Source organism: Triturus cristatus, chromosome 4_1 (assembly GCF_964204655.1).
Source record: "Triturus cristatus chromosome 4_1, aTriCri1.1, whole genome shotgun sequence".
Lineage (NCBI taxonomy): Eukaryota > Metazoa > Chordata > Amphibia > Caudata > Salamandridae > Triturus > Triturus cristatus.
In genome coordinates, this window is record NC_140585.1 from 787,567,747 (window position 1) to 787,590,825 (window position 23,079).

Sequence of the window (23,079 nt, forward strand, 5' to 3'; positions counted from 1 at the left end):
TATATTTACATACACACACATATACATACATACACACACATATACATACATACACACACATATACATACATACACACACATATACATACATACACACACATACATACATACACACACATACATACACACATATACATACATACACACATATACATACATACACACATATACATACATACACACATATATATATACATACACACATATATATATACATACACACATATATATATACATACACACATATATATATACATACACACACATATATATACATACACACACATATATACATACACACACATATATACATACACACACATATACATACACACATACATATACATATACATACACACATATATATACATACACACATATATATACATACACACATATATATACATACACACATATATATACATACACACATATATATACATACACACATATATATACATACACACATATATATACACATACACACATATATATACATACACACATATATATACATACACACATATATATACATACACACATTACCTACTGGCGGTCGCCAGTAGGTAGTTATAGTTAGGACCACGTTTCCATAGGAAATCCGCAACATTCTATTTTGAATAACTTTGGCGCCGGTCGACGAATCCTCGCGAATTTTTCAAAATAGGTGGGGCGCTCCGCTCCGCTCCTACCCTGAAAGTCTCGGGGGGATTCGTCAAGCGGGGGCTGAGATAAAAGGGGGGTCCCAAAACGCGTTTTTCCCATGCATTTTTCCATAGGACCTTTAGACAGGGCTACAGCCCGAACGGCTGAACAGAATTACTAGAAATTTGGCAGAGAGGTAGTCCTCAGGTCAAGGAAGTGCCTTTGTAGGTTTGGTGTAAATCTGTTCAGTAGATTCTGAGAAAATAGCCTTTAAATCAATATATATATCTGAGCCAGCTTACGGTGCGCTTACGGTACGCTTACCGTACGCGTACGGTGGCGTGCGCGAGCGCGATTATGATTGGCTCTTAGATCTTAGTAAACATTCGAATCGGCCGAAACCAGGAAGTGGCGGCCGCCATTTTCTCTCTCGCACTGAGAGAGATGATTAACAAACAAAGCACAAAAACATTTAAAGGAGCTGTTTTGACAGCTCCCACACACATAGCCATGTAGAGGGAGTCCCCAAAGATCCAAGGCCAAAAACGGAATTTTTATTTTTTCGCTAATTTCGCCGATTACGCTTACCGTAGGCGTACGGTAAAAATATATATAAAAAAAAAAATTATCCACACTAACCCCACCCCGTGTGCAATTGTTGACCGAAGGTCACCAATTGTGCATGGCTTATCACAGAAGTGAAAAACGAAAATCTTAAAAAAAAAAATATTAAAAAAAAAAAAATTATCCACACTCTCTCCACCCAGTGTGCAAATGGTGCCCGAAGGGCACCATTTGTGCATGGCTTATAACTATTGCGAAAAATTAAAATATTACCTTTAAAAACGAAGTGCATCATATGTCCTCCATGTGCGCACGGTGCGCGAAGCGCATCGTGCGTACATGGCCCATCTAGCGTAACGTGGGCACGCGGTGCGCGTAGCGCACCGCGTGCCTACCGTGCGTGCACGGAACGAACTGCGTTAAGTGGGCGCGCACGCCACGAATGGCGTAAAGTAACTTAGCATTTAAAAAACCGTACAAATTCACTGAAAAAACCATAGGTTTCACACACGTTATAGTTAGGAATTAGCATTTAAAAAACCTTGCAAATTCACTGAAAAAACCATAGATTTCACACATGTTATAGTTAGCGGAAATTTTACTGATAAAAAACCAATGAAATTCCCCCGTTATAGTTAGTGCAGGCAACTATAACTCACGCGACCGCAATCTTCTGCTGATGACATATGTGTCTTTATGAAAAAAAAATATTTGTAATAGATGTATAGCTAAAAATGTATGGAAGAAATGGGTAAATAAGTGTCTAAATACAGTATTAGCATCAGCAGAGGATTGCGGTCGCGTGAGTTATAGTTGCCTGCACTAACTATAACGTGTGAAACCTATGGTTTTTTCAGTGAATATATACATACACACACATATATACACATACACACATATATACACATACACACATATATACACATACACACATATATACACATACACACATATATACATACACACATATATATACATACACACATATATATACATACACACATATATACATACACACATATATACATACACACATATATATACATACACACATATATATACATACACACACATATATACATACACACATGTATATACATACACACACATGTATATACATACACACATGTATATACATACACACATGTATATACATACACACACATGTATATACATACACACACATGTATATACATACACACATGTATATACATACACACATGTATATACGTACACACACATATATACATGCACACACACATATATATATATACATACATATACATACACACATCGAAAAGTTTCTTACCTGAAAGATCTTCAAGCTGCAAAACTACACCGACCGGTAAGAAACTTTGTTTTGCAGCGTGAATCTTTCTGGATTCACTATGCTGTGCATAGACTTTGTAGCGGTTTTCCTAATTTTGTGGTGGCTGGGTGGAAGATGAGCGTTGGTCGTTGAAAATGTGTTGGAGCACCTTCTGTCCGACCTGTGCCTCCTTATTCATCTGAATGTCCACGCAGTAGTGTTTCGTGAACGTGTGCACAGATGCCCAAGTTGCCGCGAGACAAATGTCTTGGATGGGCGTGTTCGCCAGGAAGGCAACGGTGGCCCCCTTCTTCCTTGTGGAGTGAGCCTGGGGCCCCTCCGCTAGCTCCTGTCCAGCCTGTTTGTGACAGAATTGAATAGTGAGGGCAATCCACCTAGCGATGGTGCCCTTAGTCACTGGCCTACCCATGAAGCTAGTAGCAAAGGACACAAACAGCTGCTTCGACTTCCTGAGTTCCTTGGTTCTCTCAATGTAGTGCATCACCGCTCTTCTGGCATCGAGGGTGTGCAGGGCCTTTTCTGCGTTTGTAGTCGGGTTTTGGAAGAAACTTGGTATCTGCATACTCTGATTCATGTGGAACGCAGACACCACCTTGGGCATGAAGTGTGGGTCCGTCCTCAGGACTACCCTGTCTTTGTGAATCTGAATGTAGGGTTCCTGGAGCGTTAGCGCTTGAAGCTCGCTCACCCTGCGTAGTGAGGTTATGGCCACTAGAAAGGCAGTTTTCATCGTCAACATTTGCAGAGTGGCTTTGTGAATGGGTTCAAACGGCACCTTCATGAGCTCCGTCAGAACCACGTTTAAATTCCATGCCGGCAGCGGCAACCTTTTCGGAGGGGCCATTCTTTTGGCTCCCTCCATGAATCTCTTCACCACCTGCGAGGTGAAGAAACTTTCACCCTTTTCACCTCTGGTGTAGGCAACGATCGCCGCTAGGTGTACCCTTAGGGAGCTCGAGCAGAGGTTACGTTTTAGAAGGTGTGTGAGGTACCTCAGCACAGTTGAGTCTCTTGTCATTCTGTTTTGCAGGCCTTTTTTCCTGCACCACACCGTGAATCTCTTCCATTTTGCGCTGTAGCATTTTCGTGTAGTTGGTTTCCTTGCCTCCCGTAGCACTCGCATAGTGCTCTGAGGCAACCTTAGGTGTGCGAACTCTAGGTCTTCAGGAGCCATGCTGCCAGGTTGAGGGTCTCTGGCTCTGGGTGCAGGACCTCCCCGTTTTGCATTGAGAGCAGGTCTTTTCTCCTCTCGAACCTGTACGGATTGCCTTGCGCCATTTCTTGAATTTGTGAGAACCATGTCTGCCTCGCCCACTGCGGAGCCACTAGGATCAGAGTCATGTTGCTGGTTCTGCACTTGTTGAGCACTCTGTGCAACAGGGGTATCGGTGGAAAGGCGTAGGCAAATGTCCTCGACCAGCTTATCCATAGGGCATTCCCCTGGGATTGCTGATCTGGTTCCCTGGACGCAAAGCTTTGGCATTTTGCATTTTGGCGTGTTGCAAATAGGTCTATTGTGGGAGTTCCCCATCTACGGAAAAGCTTCTCCGTTTCCTGGCCATTGAGCTCCCACTCGTGAGATGCCGAGGTCTGCCTGCTTAGCCAGTCTGCCTCCACATTGTCCTTCCCCGGTAGGTGAATTGCCAGTAGATCTATCCTGAGAGGTATGGCCCATCTCCAAATCTCCTGAGCCAGAGAGGAGAGAGGGAACGACTGTGTCCCCCCCTGTTTGTTGATGTAGAACATCGCCGTGGTGTTGTCTGTTTGAACCAACACCCTCTGGTTGTACAGGTGCCTCTGGAATGCCTTCAGGGCTAGTAGGATTGTCTTCAACTCGAGGTAATTGATATGGCGAAACGCATCTGCTGGAGCCCACAGACCCCTCACTCTGAGGTTGTCCATGTGTGCTCCCCATCCCTTTTGCGATGCGTCCGTGGTAATGGTCATTGTTGGGTTTGGTGGTGTCGGGCTTCTCCCTGCGGTCATGTTCTCTGTTCCACCAAGTTATCCCCTCCTGCACTGCGTGCGTAACAACCACTAGATCCTCCCAACTTCCGTTTGCTTGTGACCATTGCTGTTGTAGCCATTCCTGGAATGGTCTCATGTGCAGGCGTACATTCGGCACCAGCTGGATACACGACGCCATCATCCCCAACAACTTGCTCACTGACCTCACTGTCAGAGCTCGCGCCTTCTGGTAGAGCCGCGTCTCCTTCAGTAGGGCATCTGTCCTCCTGTCGCTGGGCACCACTGTACTGTTCAGGGAGTTGAGTTTTGCCCCCAGGAAAATCTTCACCTGCTCCGGTTCCATCGACGACTTCCCCCCCAGTGAATCGAGAACCCCAGGTTCGTGAGAGTGTCTGTTACGCGTTTTGCGTGCCTCTCGCACTTCTCGCGTGAGTTTGCCTTGACCAGCCAGTCGTCTAAGTAGGGGTAGACATGTATTCCCTGCCTTCGTAGGTGGGCCGCGACCGCCGACAGGCATTTTGTAAAAACCCTTGGCGCTGATTTTAATCCGAATGCCAGGGTTGTGAACTGGTAGTGTTCCTGGTCGATGTTGAACCTTAGAAGTCCCTTGTGTCTTCTGTTTACTGGGATGTGCAGGTAGGCATCCTTGAGGTCCACGGTGACCATGAAGTCTCCGTGTCTTATTTGGGGCAGCACCTCCTGCAGCGAAGTCATCTTGAACCTTTGCGTTCTGACGAACTTGTTTAGGTATCGCAGGTCTAGGATGGGTCTGAGGCTCCCGTCTACCTTCGGGACCACAAAGTAGTTTGAGTAGACCCCCTTGTTGCATTCTCTGAACGGCACTGGCTCTATGGCTCTCTTGTCTAGAAGCTTCTGTGTTTCTTCTGAGTAGGGTCAGTTCTTGACCCGATCTTTGCCTTCCCCTTGGCTTCCTGTTTGGCGGTTTCCTTTCCAAATCTACGCAGTATCCGTACTGCATGATGTTCAGTATCCACTTGTCTGTGGTTATACGCTGCCACTCGTGAAGGTAGAGCCTCAGCCTTCCGCCTACTGGTGTTGAATGCTCGTAGGCTTCTGATCCTTCTCTCCCCCTCGATGTTACTGTTTCGCGCCTCACCCCTGGGGGCATGTCAAGGGTAGGCGACCTCCTGCGTGCAGAGTCACTTTGAAGAGGGCTGGTCCCCCCCTCTCCTTCTCTGGCCACGTCCGTTCCCTCTCCCGCGAAAGGACTGGCCCCGGGGCTGGTACTGCCAGTTTTGCTTCTGTTGACCCTGTCCGTGACCTTCACCCTGCTGTCCCTGCTGGAACGTCTGGTGCGACGGGCCCTGCTGGTTTCCTCCCCTACCGTAGGGTCTCCTTGAGGGGTTGCCTCGCCTCATTCCCCTCAGCTGTAGGGCCCCCATGGACCTCGCCGTTTCGTTATCTCTTTTTAGCTGGGTGAGCTTCTCGTCAACTGTTGCTCCGAACAGTGTCTCTCCGTTGAAGAGGGTGCTAAGGATGTTGTTCTGCACCTCCGGTTTGAATCCCGAGATTCTTAACCATGCATGCCTTCTCTCGGTGACCCCTATGGCCATGAGTCTTGCTGAAGTCTCTGCCCCGTCCAACGCCGTCTTTATGCAGGAGTTGGCGATGTTTTTGCCTTCATCTACTAGGTGTGAGGCTCTCTGGCGGTATTCTTCGGGGAGGTGCTTTACTAGCTCCCCCATCTCGTCCCAGTGCTGGTACTGGTGTCTATTTAGGAGAGCATTGGAATTCGCCATGCGCCAGTGCATAGCGGCGTTCCTCTCGACCTTTCTTCCTGTGAGGTCTATCCTCCTGCTCTCTTTATCAGGTGGTGGGCCCGAGGTTGCTGGTACGTTGGCCCTTCTCCTGGCCGTGGAAGCTATGATGGAGTCGGCGGTCACGCTACCTTTGATGTAAGGGGGGTCCAGGGAAGAGTGCTTATACTTCTTCTCAGTCCTGGGCGTGATCGACCGGCAGGTCGCTGGTTCCTTGAAGGCTTCTCTCCCCTGATTCATCACGCTTTGAAGCATGGGGAGGAACTAGCTCCTCGTCTGGATGGGGAGCAGGGTCTCGACGAGAAAATCGGCTTTCGGCTTCTCTTCGTCGAGTTTGACGCCGAAGCCTGTCGCTGCGCTCCTGACCACCATATTGTACACCCCGATGTCGTCGGGTGGCGAAGGCCTCGAAGGGTACGTGTCCACGGACTCCTCCGGGTTCTCGGTGTCGAGATCCTGCCATTCGATCTCGTGGCTGGTCGATGGTGCCGAGCCGTAGACCGACTGTTGGTCTTCTTCCTCGGCTTCCTCTTCATAATAGGTCTCTTCTTCCTCTTCGAGATCCCTCATCAGTCCCTCGGTGTCGAATTCATCCTCGACGACGTCCGCCGATGAAACCGTTGGAATCTTGAATTCCTTCATCTTGGCGTCGAACTCCTTCTTCCGTTGAAGGATGTTCTCCATCTCGGCCTCGAGCCGCCTCTTTTTCTCCATCTCGGAGATGCTTTCGGCGTCGACGGCGGATCTTTTCGTCGAAACTTGCGTCGACGTCGACCGTTCTTTCAGCGTCGATCGGGCCGTTCCCTGGGTTGTCTTCGACGACCCTTGCCTTTCGGCGTCTTTCGGCACCAGGGAGTCCTTCTCTAAGGATCCGCTCGGCCTCTTGTCCATGGTTCCCCCTTTGGTCGTTGAAGTTTTCGGCGCCGGGGCTCCCTTCGTGGACTTAGACTCTGATTTTCTTGAGTCACCCTCGTGTTTGAGGTACTTTCTGTTTTTCGCTCGACGATTCTCTTACCTAGTCTTCTTTTTTCTTGTCGGTCTCTGCGACCGTGAAGTTTTCGGCTGTCCCGGCGACGTTGTCCACGTCGTCCGAGGAGAGGCCCAGATCGTAGAGCGACAGGGCCTTACCCTTGCCATCCATGCTGGCGTTGGCTCTTCTCTGCCGATCTCTCACCCTGAGCGTCTTCGCCGCGAAGGCTGAGCAGGCGTTGCAGTCCTTACTCTGGTGTTCGACCGGTAGGCAGAGGTTGCAGACCGGATGCTGGTCCTTCTGCGCGAACTTGTGGTGGCAGTTTGGGCAGAACTTGAATGGCGTCTTGTCCATTGCGCTCAGGGCCTCTGAGTGCGCATTCTCCAAGGTCGTCGAAGAAAAAAGGGCGCTGAACCTCCTTTCTTCGCGCTCCTGATGAAATAACCTCCTTTCCTGTGAAATCTCCGATGTATTTGTCGACGAAACTCGCTTTTCTTTCTTCTTCCTTCGGTTGTAACTCTGGAGCTTCTCGATGACGATCCAGACCCAACGGCGGAAAAAAGAATCTGAAGATGGCACCCCAAAGGTGGGACTTCCGCAGTAAGCACGACGACGTCACGGAAGGTGCACCAAATGGTGGTCGTCGCCGCCCACCTAGGCTACAAAAAAAAAAAAAAAAAAAACAAAGAAAAGACTACGAATCCGGACCCAACCACAAGATCGCGGAATAATGCACAGCATAGTGAATCCAGAAAGATTCACGCTGCAAAACCCTTGGTACAGTTGTTACCCCGAACAGGAGCACCTTGAACTGGGAGTGTTGTCCGTGTACCACAAACCTGAGGTATTTCTGTGAGACTGGTGTACTGGGATGTGAAAGTATGCGTCTTTCAAGTCCAGAGTGGTGAGAAAATCGTTCTGGGAGAGAAGTGGAAGAACCTGTTGGAGGGTTACCATGTGAAAATGGTCTGAGTGAATGTAGGTGTTTAGAGGTCTGAGATCTAAGATAGGTTGTAGGGTCTCATCTGTCTTTGGAATTAGAAAGTACAGGGAGTAGACCACTAAATTTTGTTGATTTATGGGGAGCTGCTCTATTGCTCCTTTTTGCAGGAGGGAGATCACCTCTTGTGTTAGTAGCGCAGTATGTTCTTGCGACATAGGGCGGTGCCTGGGTGGAATGTTGGGGGGTGTTGATGTTAATTGTAGGCAATACCCTGACTGAATAATTTGTGTCACCCATCTGTCTGAGGTGATTGTCTTCCAGACATGAAGGAAATATTGTAGTCTGCCTCCGACCGGAGTGGAATGGTCTGGAGGGAGCGGGGGAATGTCATTGGGCAGGAGGTGTGGCAGAGCGGGCGGTATTTGTTTTGCCTCTGCCCTTATTATTATTGCCTCTGTATCCGCCTCTTTGATAACCCTTCGTGAAGGTAGATTGGGGAGGGGATTTATAGGACGTGGACGCACTGTCCGAGGAGTAGCCTCTGCCCGTGCCCCGAAAGGAAGAACGGGGAAAGGAGCGCCTGGGAGTCTGTGTCTGTAGGGCTCCCATAGATTTCGCAGTGTCTATCTTTTTTCATTTTTTCGAGGGCTTCATCTACCTTAGGGCCAAAGAGATGATCTTGTTCGAAAGGGTGATTTAATATGGAGGCTTGTACCTCCGGTTTAAACCCTGAAACCCTGAGCCAGGCATGGCGACGGAGAAGGACACTGGTGTTTATGGCCCTGGAGGCTGTATCTGCTGCATCTAGGGCACATCGTATCGAGGTATTGGTTATTGTTTTTCCCTCTTGAATAAGTTCATTAACCCTAGTCTTGTACTTTTCAGGGAGATGGTGCATGATGGTCTCTAGCTCATCATAATGCGCCCTGTCGTAACGGGTCAACAGTGCTTGCGTATTGGCAATACGCCAGATATTGGCCGCTTGTGACGCAGTGCGCTTCCCTGACGCATCTAGGAACTTGGATTCTTTGTCAGGTGGGGGCGCCTCGCGAGACGCCTGAGAATTTGAGCACTTCCTAGCTGTAGATACCACTAGGGAGTCTAATGGTGCAGGGCCTTTAATGTAAGAAGGGTCTGTGGGGGCAGCTTTGTATTTCTCTATCCGAGGGTTTAGGACCCTGGCCCTGACTGGGTCTTTAAAAACCTCTGGGGCATGTTTAATTACGCCCTTTAACATAGGTAGAATGGCAGTGGACCTATGTGTATTGTCAAAGGTGTCAAGGAGAAAATCCTCCTCCACTGGGTCTGTGTGTAACTCCACCCCGTGGTAGTGTGCCGCCCGTTGTAACAAATGGTGAAAGCCCAAGGAATCTTCAGGAGGGGATGGCCTAGATGGATAAAGGTCATCCTGTGGGACATCTGGGATGTCCGGATTGTTATAATCATCCCATGGGTCTGGAGATCCAGTAGGGGTGGGATCTTGTGGCCCATCTGCTGGATAATAGTAAGGGTCCCCCAAATCGTCTGGGACAGGAGACAAGGTGGGGGAACGATGAGGTGGAGGGGGTGGAGGTGGAGAAGGTGGAGGAGGAGGAGGAGGAGGTGGGGAAGGCACCCTGAAAGGAGAGGTAGCAATGTCCTTTCTCTTTGGAGGTGGAGCTGGCTTGTCCAAGTGTCTCTTTTTTGAAGACCATGTCAAGTGTCCAGTCTTTGGATCCTTGGTGAGAGTTTTTTGCAAAGGATCCGGTGTAAAAAGCTCCTGTGACACTGGTTGTTCAGTCCGCGCCGAAGGTTTCGGGGCCGACGGCTTTTTAGGTTTATCTAAGCCGTGCTTCCTTGGAACCTCCGTTTTTTTGGTCGGTGCCGAAGAAGTTCTCGGCACGGGAGTGTCGGTGCCGAGGGTCTTGTGATGTTTAGTCGGCGCCGGAGGGGCAGGTTTCGACCCCGAAGGCTTCGGTGTCTGATTCGGTGTGGAGATGGAGGCCGATTTTTTCTTCAGGGGCCGAAGGGTGTTTCTCGGCACTGGTGGTCGGCTGGCTCGAGCCCGAGCTGCCGGAAGGCTTACTAGGCTTCTTTACCGGGCCCGAAGGTGGGGTGTGAGAAGCAGTGTCCTTGGTCTTGCCTAGGCACGGAGGCGAAGGTGTGACCGAAGCCTTTTTCGGTATCGGCGTGGGAGGGGGAATTGTACTCCTGACCCGCTGCGCCCGGGTGATGTCCTCCACATCTGAGTCGTCGGCCTCGGAAGCGCTGACGAAGTAGTCGTCGTCCTGTTCGATGTTGACTGGAGCGGAGGTCGAGGAGTGCGCCATGTTGCATCTAGCCCGTCGATCACGAATGGTCTTCTTTGAGCGAAAAGACTTGCAGGCAGGACAGTCTCGGGCCTCGTGTTCTGGGGAGAGGCAGAGGTTGCACACCACATGGAGATCGGTGTGGGGAAATTTGGACCCACATCGAGGGCACGAAGAGAAGATGAGCAAGATGATTTATGTCTTTGAAGCTGCTCGATGAGCGAGGATTTATGCGTCGATCTGTGAACTGGGAAGTTCGGAACCGGAGCGCGAAGTATTACATCCGAGCCCGATGGCAGAAAAAAAAACAATCTGGGGATGGAGCCGAAGCCCATGTGCAATACGAACCAAAGGAGGAGTCACCGAACTCGTGACTTTTAAAGACTTTCCAAGAGGAAAAACCAACTGCAAACATCCGGGCCCAACACCAGATGGCCATCTATGCACAGTGTATAATCTGCAGCTTATATGCCTCGAACACATTTTTGTAAAGTCAATTAGGTATTGCACAAAACGGTGGCATCTTCTTAAATATGCAGGGCAGGATTCATTCTGGCACGATGCTCCTGTCACAAAAATTAAACCTCAACAGGAAGCACTTACTTATACTGAATTTGTCCTTCAACTCGGGCACCTACTTTATTTATATCTGTAAGTCTTACAGATATAAATAAAGCAGGTGCCCGAGTTGAAGGTCAAATTCAGTAACGCATTAATCAGCACAAAATATCCGCGACCACGCGAAATTTTGCGTGATCGGAGATTTTTTGGTCGTTTCGCGTTATTTTGCGAAAGTCACTTTCGCAAATTCCGCCCACCATATTTTCCCTTTTTCAAAACATAACCACTTTGTCGGTGGTCAATCACAGGCACATATAACAATAAGGCAGGACCAAGGTATAACTCTGGCATGTATGTTGTGGGTCAAGTATAGTCCTAGGCAGCTGCATGGCATCTATGTAGCATACATGTTCATAGGAACTTGTCCCCTGCACATATAACATTGCAATAACGGACAGGACGATATTCTTTTATTCGTAGTTTCATCCACAGCTTCCATCTCATTAAATCCATAGTGTTTCCTCCATGGGCCCCATATCTTGGCAAACCTTTGGGGACAACCTCTAGCCTGATGCGTAACCTTTTCAGCGGTCATGTACATGCCCATGTCCCTTTTTCATTCTTCCAAAGTTGGGGGTTTTCATGCCCCCATTGCTTGGCTAAGTCTCTCTTGGCGACACGAGGCCCAAATTACAGAAGTCGGGTTCTCATGAGGTCTACTTCCATTGAGATACCTAGTAGATTGTACTTAGTATTCATTGGGAGGGACAGTGCGAGGATGTTTGCGGATTGGTTTACCACAATAGTCCTGCAGCAGCTACTGTTCCAGAGCGCACCTGAAAAAACGCGCCCCTCTGCTCTCCACATATCAGTTTTAAGCGGTTCTGCTTGCCCGAATCAGTGGAGTTGGGATCTATCGTAGTAGACTCTGTGCAATATTTTGTATTGTATCAGCTTTGATTGCCACTAATCTCAGGTGCATCCCGGTCTCTTTCCAGTCTTTACTATCCTGCTCGAACAAGTCTCGTTCCCAGTGTGTTCTGAGCTTCTTTAAGGTGTCAGGTGCATTGTTGGTGATTGAGCTACATGTATAGGAAACAGCCTTCTCGCCCAGTTCACCCATGAGTAACCTCCCCTCCAGTGGGCTACATTCCGGAACACTTGCTCTATCTATTCCCAGTTTGCCACGCATGTTTTAATTGTACGTATTCATAATACTGTATGGGTGTGAGGTTATACTCCCTCCGAAGAAAACTGCAATACATTAACTTTGCTACCTCCAGCAATCACTCAGTTTAGATATACAGAGTAGATCCCAGGATCTAAAGCCTGTCAATTTTCCAATTTCCCAGAACCTCTTGCTGGACCATAGAGGAGTCTCCAGTGCGTATCTTGCCCCCCCTCCCAGTTATCTCTGGGTCTTGTTCCAGGCTTCACGGTCACCCAGGTTGCCCAAAATAGCACCTGTGTGCTGGTGCCCCTGTACAAATGTGTATATTGTAGTTTGAAACTGGGTTTGTTTGAGCAAGTAGGATGTCTACTGGCTTGAGTACCCAATCATTTATCACTACTAAGTGGGATGCTCAGTAATATGCTCTAACATCCAGGAGATCCCACCATCGTATTGTTTTTTCTGTAAGGATGGCAGCAAGATTCTAGGGTGGCTCCCATCCCACAGTAGCTTGCGAAATCTCTTGTTAATGTTGGCAAAGTATTCCTCATGAACTGGATAATAAGTATTCTGAAGTATATATATAAAAAAATGTGACAGTTACCATCCTAAAGATAGACGCACAGCCAAGAACGGTCAAGGCAAGGCATTTCGTAAGGGCTTTTCAACGCTAACACACGCTTGTGCGTGTGCTTAACCCGCGATTGGCCTTTGCATGCGTCTTTCTAAGAAAGACAGCACACAATTGGCCCAAGGCGGCTGCATGTCCTGCCTTCTTTCTGCCCTGGCCTAGGGTGCTCGGGAGCGAGCATCTGCGCCATCTGTTTCCAATCATCGCGCCCACTCTTGCGTTCGCGTTAATTGGAAACAGATGGAGCTCGTGCACACAACTCCCGGGCTTGTTTTCCTCGAAGTCTTTGTAAATTGCTCGATACACCTGGCCTGAGGGTAAGAGCGAGGATCATGGCTCCGTGACCTTACTCGAGCCCAATATGGTCTTCTCATTCTTACACTAGGCCTTGAATTGGGCCCCAGTTACAGAAATACGCTGTGCGCACGCTGCGGGTGCAGGGAGCCGGCTGCAGAGGCAGATTTCCATTTTAGACCCGTTTAACCCAAGCTGAAGTGATCAGTCTTTTCACTGCGCCATTAAGCACAAATGTTCCCTCGGCAGATGCGGCTATCCCCGTTGGGATATTCTTGGAATAGTGCCCCAGGATGTGGGCTTAGGCTGATAACGGGATTGAGTGCGATAAACACCTCGGCCCGCGGCTCTTGGAGTTCATACTATGGTATTAGCCCTCCAACAATCACACGTGTGCGTTGGGACGCGACCTGGATAGCGTCCAGTCTTCCCGCAGCGTGCCCTCCTCACAGCGCTAAAGCGTAGTGCCTCCTTCCAGTGTCAGACATAGGGCACGATTTTCTGTCCTTTTTGCACAATATTGTCAAGTTAACTGATCTAAGGTGATTGGTCAATTACAAAGCGCAGAGTTGATGAGCCTTTGTTCCAGAATTGGTGTGGTGCACTGAATGTGGGCCAGACAAATGTCTCCAGTGGATTTTGTTTCTTGGCACTTGAGTTACAGGGGACATTATTTCCCAAATGAGTAGGACTCAGGTGCGCAACGCCCATTGGGCTCAAAGGGCATCAGTTGGCCGGTGTTCTTTTCTAATAACACCACAGCAGTGCAACAGTGCTTACTGATTACCCGGAAATAAACCATTTTATTTCTAGTGACTACCCACTGTAGAGACACAAATCAGTTGCCTTTACCCAGTCCTGTGTCCCGAACAATCACCAACAAAAGGCAGTCCATGTTCTCTCCTTTTGTAGGAACTTCATTTCCAAGTGTGTAAAGAACACAGACGTCACATAATTACTCAGTACTAACGCATTGATGTGTTTAGGTGTCTCTGGGCCACTCTTGGACTACTGATGCGTGAATTCAATTCAGACCCACAGTAACGTTGTGAGCTCTATTCCCAAACCCTTCCAAGAGAAAATCTTGCAGTTCTAGGTGTTAGATCTTTTGGAATGAATACCGATTTGGCTTTGTATAAGCCTGCCCTGCTGTATATTCGTTCATCTTACATTTCATTATTTGTTAACAAGCCTGTTTCACTTTGAACCTACATCTCACATAAATTAACACAAACATTGGTAGGGTGAATTATCTTGAACCATACCCACTTTCTTTGTGCTAAACCCTTCTCTTAATAATCCTAACCATAATTGTGTTTAATTCTGGAAACCAGGCTACTTTGTTTCACATCCTAGAGTACTAGCAGGATATCTCATGACAGTGTGGTGGGATAACTTGAAAATGTCATAATGCAATAATTTCGACTCCAAGATATAGATTTGCACAATTTTGTCAAGGTAAGTAGACGGGGTGTTAGACCAGTAATTCTTTATTCTTCCAGTGCCTCGATACCCTCATGTGTGATAATGTTGTACAAGTGAAGATTTTGGAGTAGTTCTTGCTCTGTGTCAATGTTTTTTATGGTCGATAGTTTGACATATAAATCCCATGAGCAGGTGAGGTCATGTATCTGGCTACTTATTTTTATCCATCAACTAGGTAACTGATGAGTGATACTTAAACTATCTCCAAACCACACAATCATATGTACTCCGGCAAAACGGCTGCAACTAACCACTACCAGTTTTCAATAGTTATTCTGTGACTTATTGCAGCTGTGTCTGATGTTGCGTCATCAGTGTCAAGGGGAGTAAACCTTCCAACAATACCACTCATGCCTGATCATGAAATGGTCACCTGTTATCCTTTGACCACAAGGTCCACTTCTCATCCTTGCTATGCTATTGTAAGGGTTTGGTGTCACTGCCAATATTCCAAGACCCAGGACCCTCTCTAATATTAAGTATTTTAATCTACCCTGGAGTTACATGCATGAAAACGCTTTACACCAGCTGCCTTACACACACCATTTATGCACCAATCCCCCCACATGTCGTGATTCTATCACATCCTCTATGTGACTGTGTCTCTACTAGAATTTTCCCTACGTGACAACACTGGACTGATACCAAGATACAAAAAAAGACATGTAAAATCTCATCTAATAGCACGCTTTGGGGAAAAACTGTCAGACAGCTCCTCTGAAAGCATACTTTCACTGGGTTGATGCAAATGTACAAGTACAACTCTAGCCAAGCACAGAAGATCTTACTAGAATGAACTTGTTTTGCTTTTTTTCCCTTTCGCATTAACTCGCAAAACTTGAAACGCATTGAGCCTACAGGCGTACATTTGTTTTGCTTGCAATCTCCCCAACACAACCAACATAGCCACCTAGTGATACACATAGTAAAAACCTGCAAATGTTAAGCACCCAGAATAATGTGCTGCATGGCTAAAAAGTCATAAGGTCCCATAGGCGAGACCTATTGGCTATGCCAATGCTTAAGACTTGGTTTTAGATCCCAATGTTAACTGGTGCTAAAGGCCTCGTTGGATGTGTCTACTGCCTCTTCTGGTGATTCTGTGTCGAGATCCTGCCATTGGAGGTCTTGAGCCTCCGAGGTCGCCGAGCCCACATACGTTAGTGCCTCATCGTCACCTTCCTCCTCGAAGAATTCCTTTTCATCGAGCGGTTCAGGAGTCGTTGGCAGCTGCAATTCCTCGACAGATTTCCCTGCTTCAATCGATATTTTCAGTGGTATTTTGAATTGCTTCAAGCTGTCTAATTACTTTTTGCATTCCAAAATATTTGCCATCTCCGCCTCTAGCCTCTTTTTCTCGATTTTCGACGCATGTGTTTCAGCATCAAGACCCTCCGCCTTTCTATTCTTGCTTGACGATGCAGACACTGTCGAAGGCTGTTTCGACCTCTCTCGTTTCAACGTTGGGGCACCTTTTTCGTGACCGTCTTTCGACGTCTGACTTTACAAGCGTTTTCGCCGTCAGTCCTTGTCTAAGGATCCAACTGCTTGTTGCTCTGTTGACGTGGCTGTGGTCATATACTGTTTCGACGCCGAGGCTCCTTTCGAGGTCTTTGAGAATTTTTTTTATGTCTCATCCTGTCTTTGAGGTTGACGGCTCTTACCTCCTTCGAAGTCTTCTCGACCTCTACGACTTGGACGTCTGTATCCTTGTCGACTTCTAGGCCTTCGGCTACGTTGTCCTCTTCGCTGGAAAGGACCAGATCGCAAAGAGACACTGCTGGTTCCTGGCCCTGCATGATGTAGGTGGCTCCTCTGTCTCTAGTACCCTCTAGGTTTTTGGACCGAAGACCGAGCAAGCGTTGCAATCTTCACTTGGGTGATCAAGTGGCAGGCAAAGGGTGTGACCACCTCTGCCCAGGAAAGGCTTTGTTTCTGGGAGTGAAGGTCCCACCCCAGGGGTTCAGAAACATGTCTCGTGGTGGCAGGCTGGTGTGTACCAGACAGGGAACCCACCAGAGGTTGGTCGTTTTTCAGGTGGCATTTCCAGAATGCCCTCTGAGTGCATTTTTCAGAAAACCCCACACTGGCATCAGTGTGGTTTTTATGTGCTGAGAAGTTTGATACCAAACTCTCCAGTTTTCAGTAAAGCCATTAGGGTGCTGTGGACTTCATAATGACAAACTCCCAGCATTATATACTTTTAATGGCATTACTGCACTTACAATGTTTAAGAATTGGTCCAGACACGTTGGGACTACATGGCTCATGCACCTGGAACCTCACCCCTGGCATAGTGCACCCAGCTAGAGGGTGGCTGACCTATGCAAGGGCAGTGTGTTATAGAAAGGCACACAGGGATGTATGCCATGTCGACTTCACTTTGTTCTGCACCAAAACACGCAGCCTGCAATGGCAGTGTGTGTAAAGGTACAGGGCCTCCAAGGGTGGCACAATAAGTGCTGCAGCCCTTAGAGGCCTTCCCTGGCCACAGTGCCCTTGGTACCCATGGTACCTTTTACAAGGGACTGACATGTGGCCAGAGGTGCCAATTGGGGGTACAAGGTACAGTTTTGGGAAAGAACACATGCCCTGGGAACCGGATTGGCAGGGACCCATGGCACATCAAGTCAAAGTGCATCAGTAGTCTGGCAAAAAGTGTGGGGGCATTACTGCAACAGAAACCCTGCTTCATACAGAAACCACACCAGGGTCGGTGGATTTTATGGGGGCACCTATGAGGCACCATCTGGGTACATGCTTTAATTTATCCAACACTGGCATCAGTGAGAGTTTATTAGGAGTAGTAGTTTGGTACCAAACACACCTGGGTTCAGTGAAGCCATCATTGTGCTGGGGAACTAGAGTTGTTCAGTTTCCAGCCCATGTTCTCTCTATGGCTTCCCTTGCACTTACAATATTAAGGCTAGACTTAAACATTGTAGGGGCATAGCTGCTCATGCAGATTTGCCCACACCTGAGATATAGGGCACCCTGCTTTAGGGCTTGTAAGGTCTGCTAGAGGGTTGATTTACCTATAACTTAGGCAGTAGTGCTTGGCATGGCACACATTCAGTGTGCCATGTCAACTGTCATTTCTGTATGCACTAGGGCATACAGGCTGCAGTAGCAGTTAGCATGACCCTGGTGAGGGGTCACTAGGGGACCCTCTTCAGCTCCAATGCCTTAGGTGCCAGGGGTACCATTTACTATGGAATTAGAGGGGCCTGAAGTTGCCAATTGTGGTACAGCTTAGGAGAAGAACACTTTTACTGGGAACCTGGACAGCAGGGTCCCAGTACACTTCAAAGTTGCATCAAAAGCCAGGCAAAAAGTGAGGGGGGGGGGGGGGGGGGGGGAGGGGTGGGAACAAAGCCTGCTTACCCACACAAACTATTCTGGCATTTTGGAATATCCCACGGGATACAGATCAGATTAAAGACTAGACAAGTTCCGACATTGGTGATGCAGATCTGGACAGGGCAGATGCACCGCCTGCCAAGGAATCACTTGCAGATTAGCAGTGCAGGAAATTGGTGAATGTGATCTTTGTCCTGATACGAGACCCGGAGTCGTGCCCGGTACAGCATTGCATAGGTGAATTGGCACGTTGCAATTTCTGCCCGATAGGTATTCATTTATTGCGAGCCTCTTGTACCGGAACAGTGAAATCTGGGTAGCCACTGCTTTACCCTCAAACTGTAGAGATTGTTTTTACTGTGCCAGGAGTAAAGCTGCATCTCCGTCGCAATAGTTTAGCATTCTAGCAATCATTGGCCCTTGGTGGGGCACACGGTGGAAGACAGGATATCAGCATGCATTGCCCCGGCACAACCACAAACAACTTGGAGATAGACTCGGCACCAAAGAGGGTAGTGAGCAAGAGCTACACAAAGGCCTCCATTCTTCCCATACTAGTGGACTCCGAGATCTCCATGATGCGGATGTTATTTTTGCGTGACTTCGCTTCTAAGGCTTAATTTTTGACAGATTATTTTGAGCACTTTTTCCAAGTTAAGGATTTGTTCACCATGAAAGAAGGCAGTGTCTTCTACGTTCGTGATTCGCGGTTCACCTTTAGTGATGAGTCCATCTTCTTTTTCCAGTCTGTGGGTGATGGAGTCTATCCTTGCGCACATGGAGTCGATTTTAGAATCAATGGAAGTGAGGCTGTGTTTCATAGCGATCTCCATGGTGTATTAGTCTATGGTTTTGTCTTCAGCTCTCACTTGATCCACCACTCCCACACCCCATGGGGCTCGGGTAGATCTGTGGGCCTCAAATTGCAACAGACGTTAGTCTGTCGTTGCTGGAATTTGAGATTGAAGTGTGCTATACAATATGGTGTAGTGAGGGGTCCCAGCAGATCAATCAGTATTCGCTCCACTGTCTCAAAATGGCCCCTGGAGTCATGATCGCATGGAGATGGATAATTATTAACCTCGCCAGCACCTTGTCCTGCCTCACCGTGTATAACAATTAGGAGGGTGAAGGCTTTCCAGTTAAGGGTCTTCAGCTGTAGTTAGTGAGCACCAGGGTTGATAGGAAGGCGAGTGTGCAGTATGAGGTATGCAGTGCAACGATGTCTCAGCCATGGCGCCAAATTTCCTTGGGCCGTCTGGCGCAGACTGTAGCAAGATCCAGCCAGTGGGATCCCAGCTTAGTCCACTAATTAGTCCGTAGCCACAGACAACGGTGTAACTGGGCTCACAATTCGCTGTGCAGCACAGTCTCCAGTGACAGTAGCCATCGATGTTGGTGCTGCTACCCCACTCTTGCACAACATACAAACCATCTGCCAGGGGAAGTAGGAAGACATCCAAAGACCTCCGTGGACCTCACGACCCAGGCACCACAAGGACTTACTCTATTTGGAGCCCTTTTCCTCTGGTACCACAATAGGGCGCCAGAGTCCACCCGCTTAACCACGGGTGCAAACAGTCTTACTCTGTGCGGCTGCTGTAGCAGAGCACACCACCTCAGAGTGAGCCTGGTCAATGACTGGCACTGCAGCATCCGTCTCCCTGAAGCAGGAAGCAGGCTCAGACCACCTCCAGCTGTTGGTGGACGGTGGTGCGACAGTGGGGCAGTTTGGGGTCCCGTTATGGCTACAGGGAAGGGCCCTCCATGCTGCCAGGCACAACATCGGGAAACAACCCGTGACAGGATCCACGTGGTGCAGGCAGGGCTCCTCCGCTCATGCTCACCAACCCTCTCCAGTAGCAGCTGTGTGGTAAATGGTAAATGGTACCATAGGTACCCAGGGCACTGTGACCAGAGAAGGCCCCCAAGAGCTGCAGCACTTATTGTGCCACCCTTAGAGGAGGAAAAAACACACACACACCTCCTTTGCAGGCAGAGTGTCTGGGTGCAGAACTACACAGATTCGACATGGCACACCTCCCTGTGTGCCATTCCCACAACACACACTGCCCTGGCATACATGAGCCACCCCTCTAGCTGGGTACCCTATGCCAGTGGTGTGGGTACAGGTGCATGAGCCCTGTGCCCCTACAGTACCCAGGTCCATTCCTGGGCACTGTAAGTGCAGTGCTGCCATTTAAGAGTATATGGTGCTGGGAGATCGCCAACACGAACTCCACTGCACCATGATGCCAACAATGAAGACTGAAGTTTGGTATCAAACTTCTCAGCTCATTAAACCCGCACTGATGCCAGTGTGGGATTTAATGTACAATGCACGACAGAGGGCATCTTAGAGATGCCCCCTGAACCTAACCTACAATCCACGTCTTGCCTGAGGGGCTGCCTAGGCTGCCACACAGCAGACATGTTGAGGGACCCCTGGGTAGAGAGCCATCCGCTCTCCTGAGCCTGCAACAATGCACATCCTGGGCAAGGTGCTAGGTCTCCTCCCGCCGGGATGGGCAGGGGAAGCTTCAAAGGCATTCCGCCTTTGCGAGCTTCTCCAGGCCACAGCAACTGGCCCCTACCGGTTCTGATCCCCACTCTGGCGGGAAGACTGGTGTGAAACCCCAAGGAAGGAAAGGGGGTGTGCCAGCCTCTGCCAACCTCACCCCTCAGGTGGGGGAGGCGAGGTGAAGCACATCTCCGGGCTCTCGCCATCTTGAATATGGGAAGCCCTGCCCAATCAGGAATAGGCAACTGCCTCCCTCCCACAGGAGAGTGGCAGGATAGGGGGTGTACCCACCCCAGGGCAGGGACCCACTGGTCCTTGCCCTTGACCTACCTGTAACGCCCCTAAATTTAGTATTTAGGGGCACCCTGAACCTTCCTTCCTCAGATCCAGATTCCGAAACAACAAAGAAGATCAAGAGACAAGAAGACCCCGCCGTGCAGCTGCTAACAAGAGGAAGACACCAACTGCTTTGGCCCCAGCCCAACCACCTGTCGACCCTTGAACCTGCTCCTGGCTAAACCCCGGCATCTCCAGTGGTCAGCAACCCCACAAACCCCGGAGGACCTGGCTACCTTGTGACTCAGCAACTGGGACTCCCACGAGCAGTGGTACAGCTCAAAGCAAGTAACTGACCCCCGGCATCAGCCAGGAACCGCGAACCCTGCACACACTGCACCTGCCAAGCCTGGCCTGTGCCGGAGTGGACCAAGACCACAAGGGCGTCCCCACGGCGACTGTGACCCCGAATCCAGCACCGAAGGACCGACCTCAACACTCTTGATGATGCCTGCATCCTCAGAACCAGGGACCCCCTCCAACCTCAACCAGCAGAGGGTATGATTTCCCGACGCCAAAAGGCACCCCTGCACCCGGTGCCCTGCGGCCCCCTGTGCCCAAATCTTGGGTGCCTACCTATCCTCCAACTACCCAACTTACCTCTCGAAGTGGTGGTCGCACCTGAAGAATCTTCGTCCCCGAGCTTGCAGCCATTGTTCGTTCTTGAGCTTCTCCATCGCAATCCATTGGGCGCCCGACGGCTCAAAAGCACCCTGCACCCAGGCGCCCGAGTGGCCCTGGCAATGCAACTTCTACTCTAAACTACTTCCCCATTTGCCCTGAGCAAGTGACCAGGAGCCCAGCTCCCACAGCCGCGTGGCCTGCTAGCCAGCAGCCACCAACCGAAGGCCCCCTGCCTCCCATAGGATAACATTGGGCCTACCTCACTCTGCACCCGGCTGCCCGTGCCGCTGAGGGTGTAACAACTGTACTTACGTGACCCTGGGAGACCCCTGAGTCTATGCCCAAAACCTTCACTCTGCCAGTCGAGTACTTACCCAAAAGCTGAAAACTCTTTTCTTCCATAGGGTAACATTGACTGGTTTCACTTGGAAATTCTTCTAAGTGTGGTGTTTCTAAACTTCAAAATATTCACCTAAAATCAACAGAGTAACAAAAACGAAAATACTCACCTGCCATCAGGAGAGATCCCAGTGCTGGATCTTGGTGCCCAGCACTGACCCTGAAAAGTAATTACAACCATACTTACCGCTAACTCAACTTTCTTCCATAGGAAACCATTGACTGTTTTACTGTGAAATTTCTTCTAAGTGTCGAGGTTTGCAAACTACAAATTTTCTTTAAAAATCACACCAACTGTGAAAACGTAATTACTTACTTGTTTTAGATAGATGTCCCAGTGCTGAACCTAGGAGCCCAGCACTGGATTACAAAAGTAAAGAGAATACTTTACCTATAATTTGAATTTTCTTCCATAGGAAATCATTGACTTTTTTTCTGTGAAATTTCTTCTGTCGATTTTGCAAACTTAAAAAGATTCGTTAAAAATCGCCTGTATAACAAAAACCCATTCTTTCAACTGTTTGCAGGTGATGCACCAGTGCTGGATCCAGGATCCAAACACTGAGTTCTACAAAGTAACAATAACCCCACTTACCTGCTAAGTGAATTTCCTCCCATAGGATAACAGTGGTGATTCTATTAGAAAAAGTTTCTCAACTTTTAAAATACCAAAATATTGCTTAAAAATCACTACTGTAACCAAAACGCTTTTACTCAATTGTTTACAGGAAATGTCCTAGGACTGAATCCTGGATCTAGTCCTGTGGTTAGAAAAGTAAACCTTAAAGTAACTAATTGCATTTAACCAGAAATTCCCATTGAGCTCAATGTATTATTGCGTTTGAAATTGTGTTGCCTATTGCAACGACAGTAACTATTATATTCAAAAGTCTATTGCTTACTGAAAAGTATTTATCCAAAGCATCTCAATCTGATAAAGTATATTTTGATACCTCTTGTTGGCTCTAAAATAAAACTACATATTTTTATACAAAAACCATTGGCCTAGAGTTCAGTTCCTGAGTGTGTGAGTCCATTTGCTGACTGAGTGTGTACAACAAATGCTTTACACGGTCCTCTGATACTGCCTTACTGCTCGACCAAGCTACCACTTGAGAGTAAGGTTCTATCTAACTTTAGCCTCTGACAAACCTATGGGGACTGTGGACTCTGTGCACACTGTACCTATTTGGGAACAGTATATACAGAGC

The 23,079-nt window shown here is 48.4% G+C and overlaps 1 protein-coding gene across 2 annotated transcripts in view; it reads right to left on the minus strand.

The window, feature by feature from the left end:
• The window catches only part of SCAF11 (SR-related CTD associated factor 11), a 968,921-nt gene that overhangs the window by 725,136 nt on the left and 220,706 nt on the right, over nucleotides 1–23,079 (minus strand). The gene's annotated exons all lie outside the window — the stretch shown is intronic.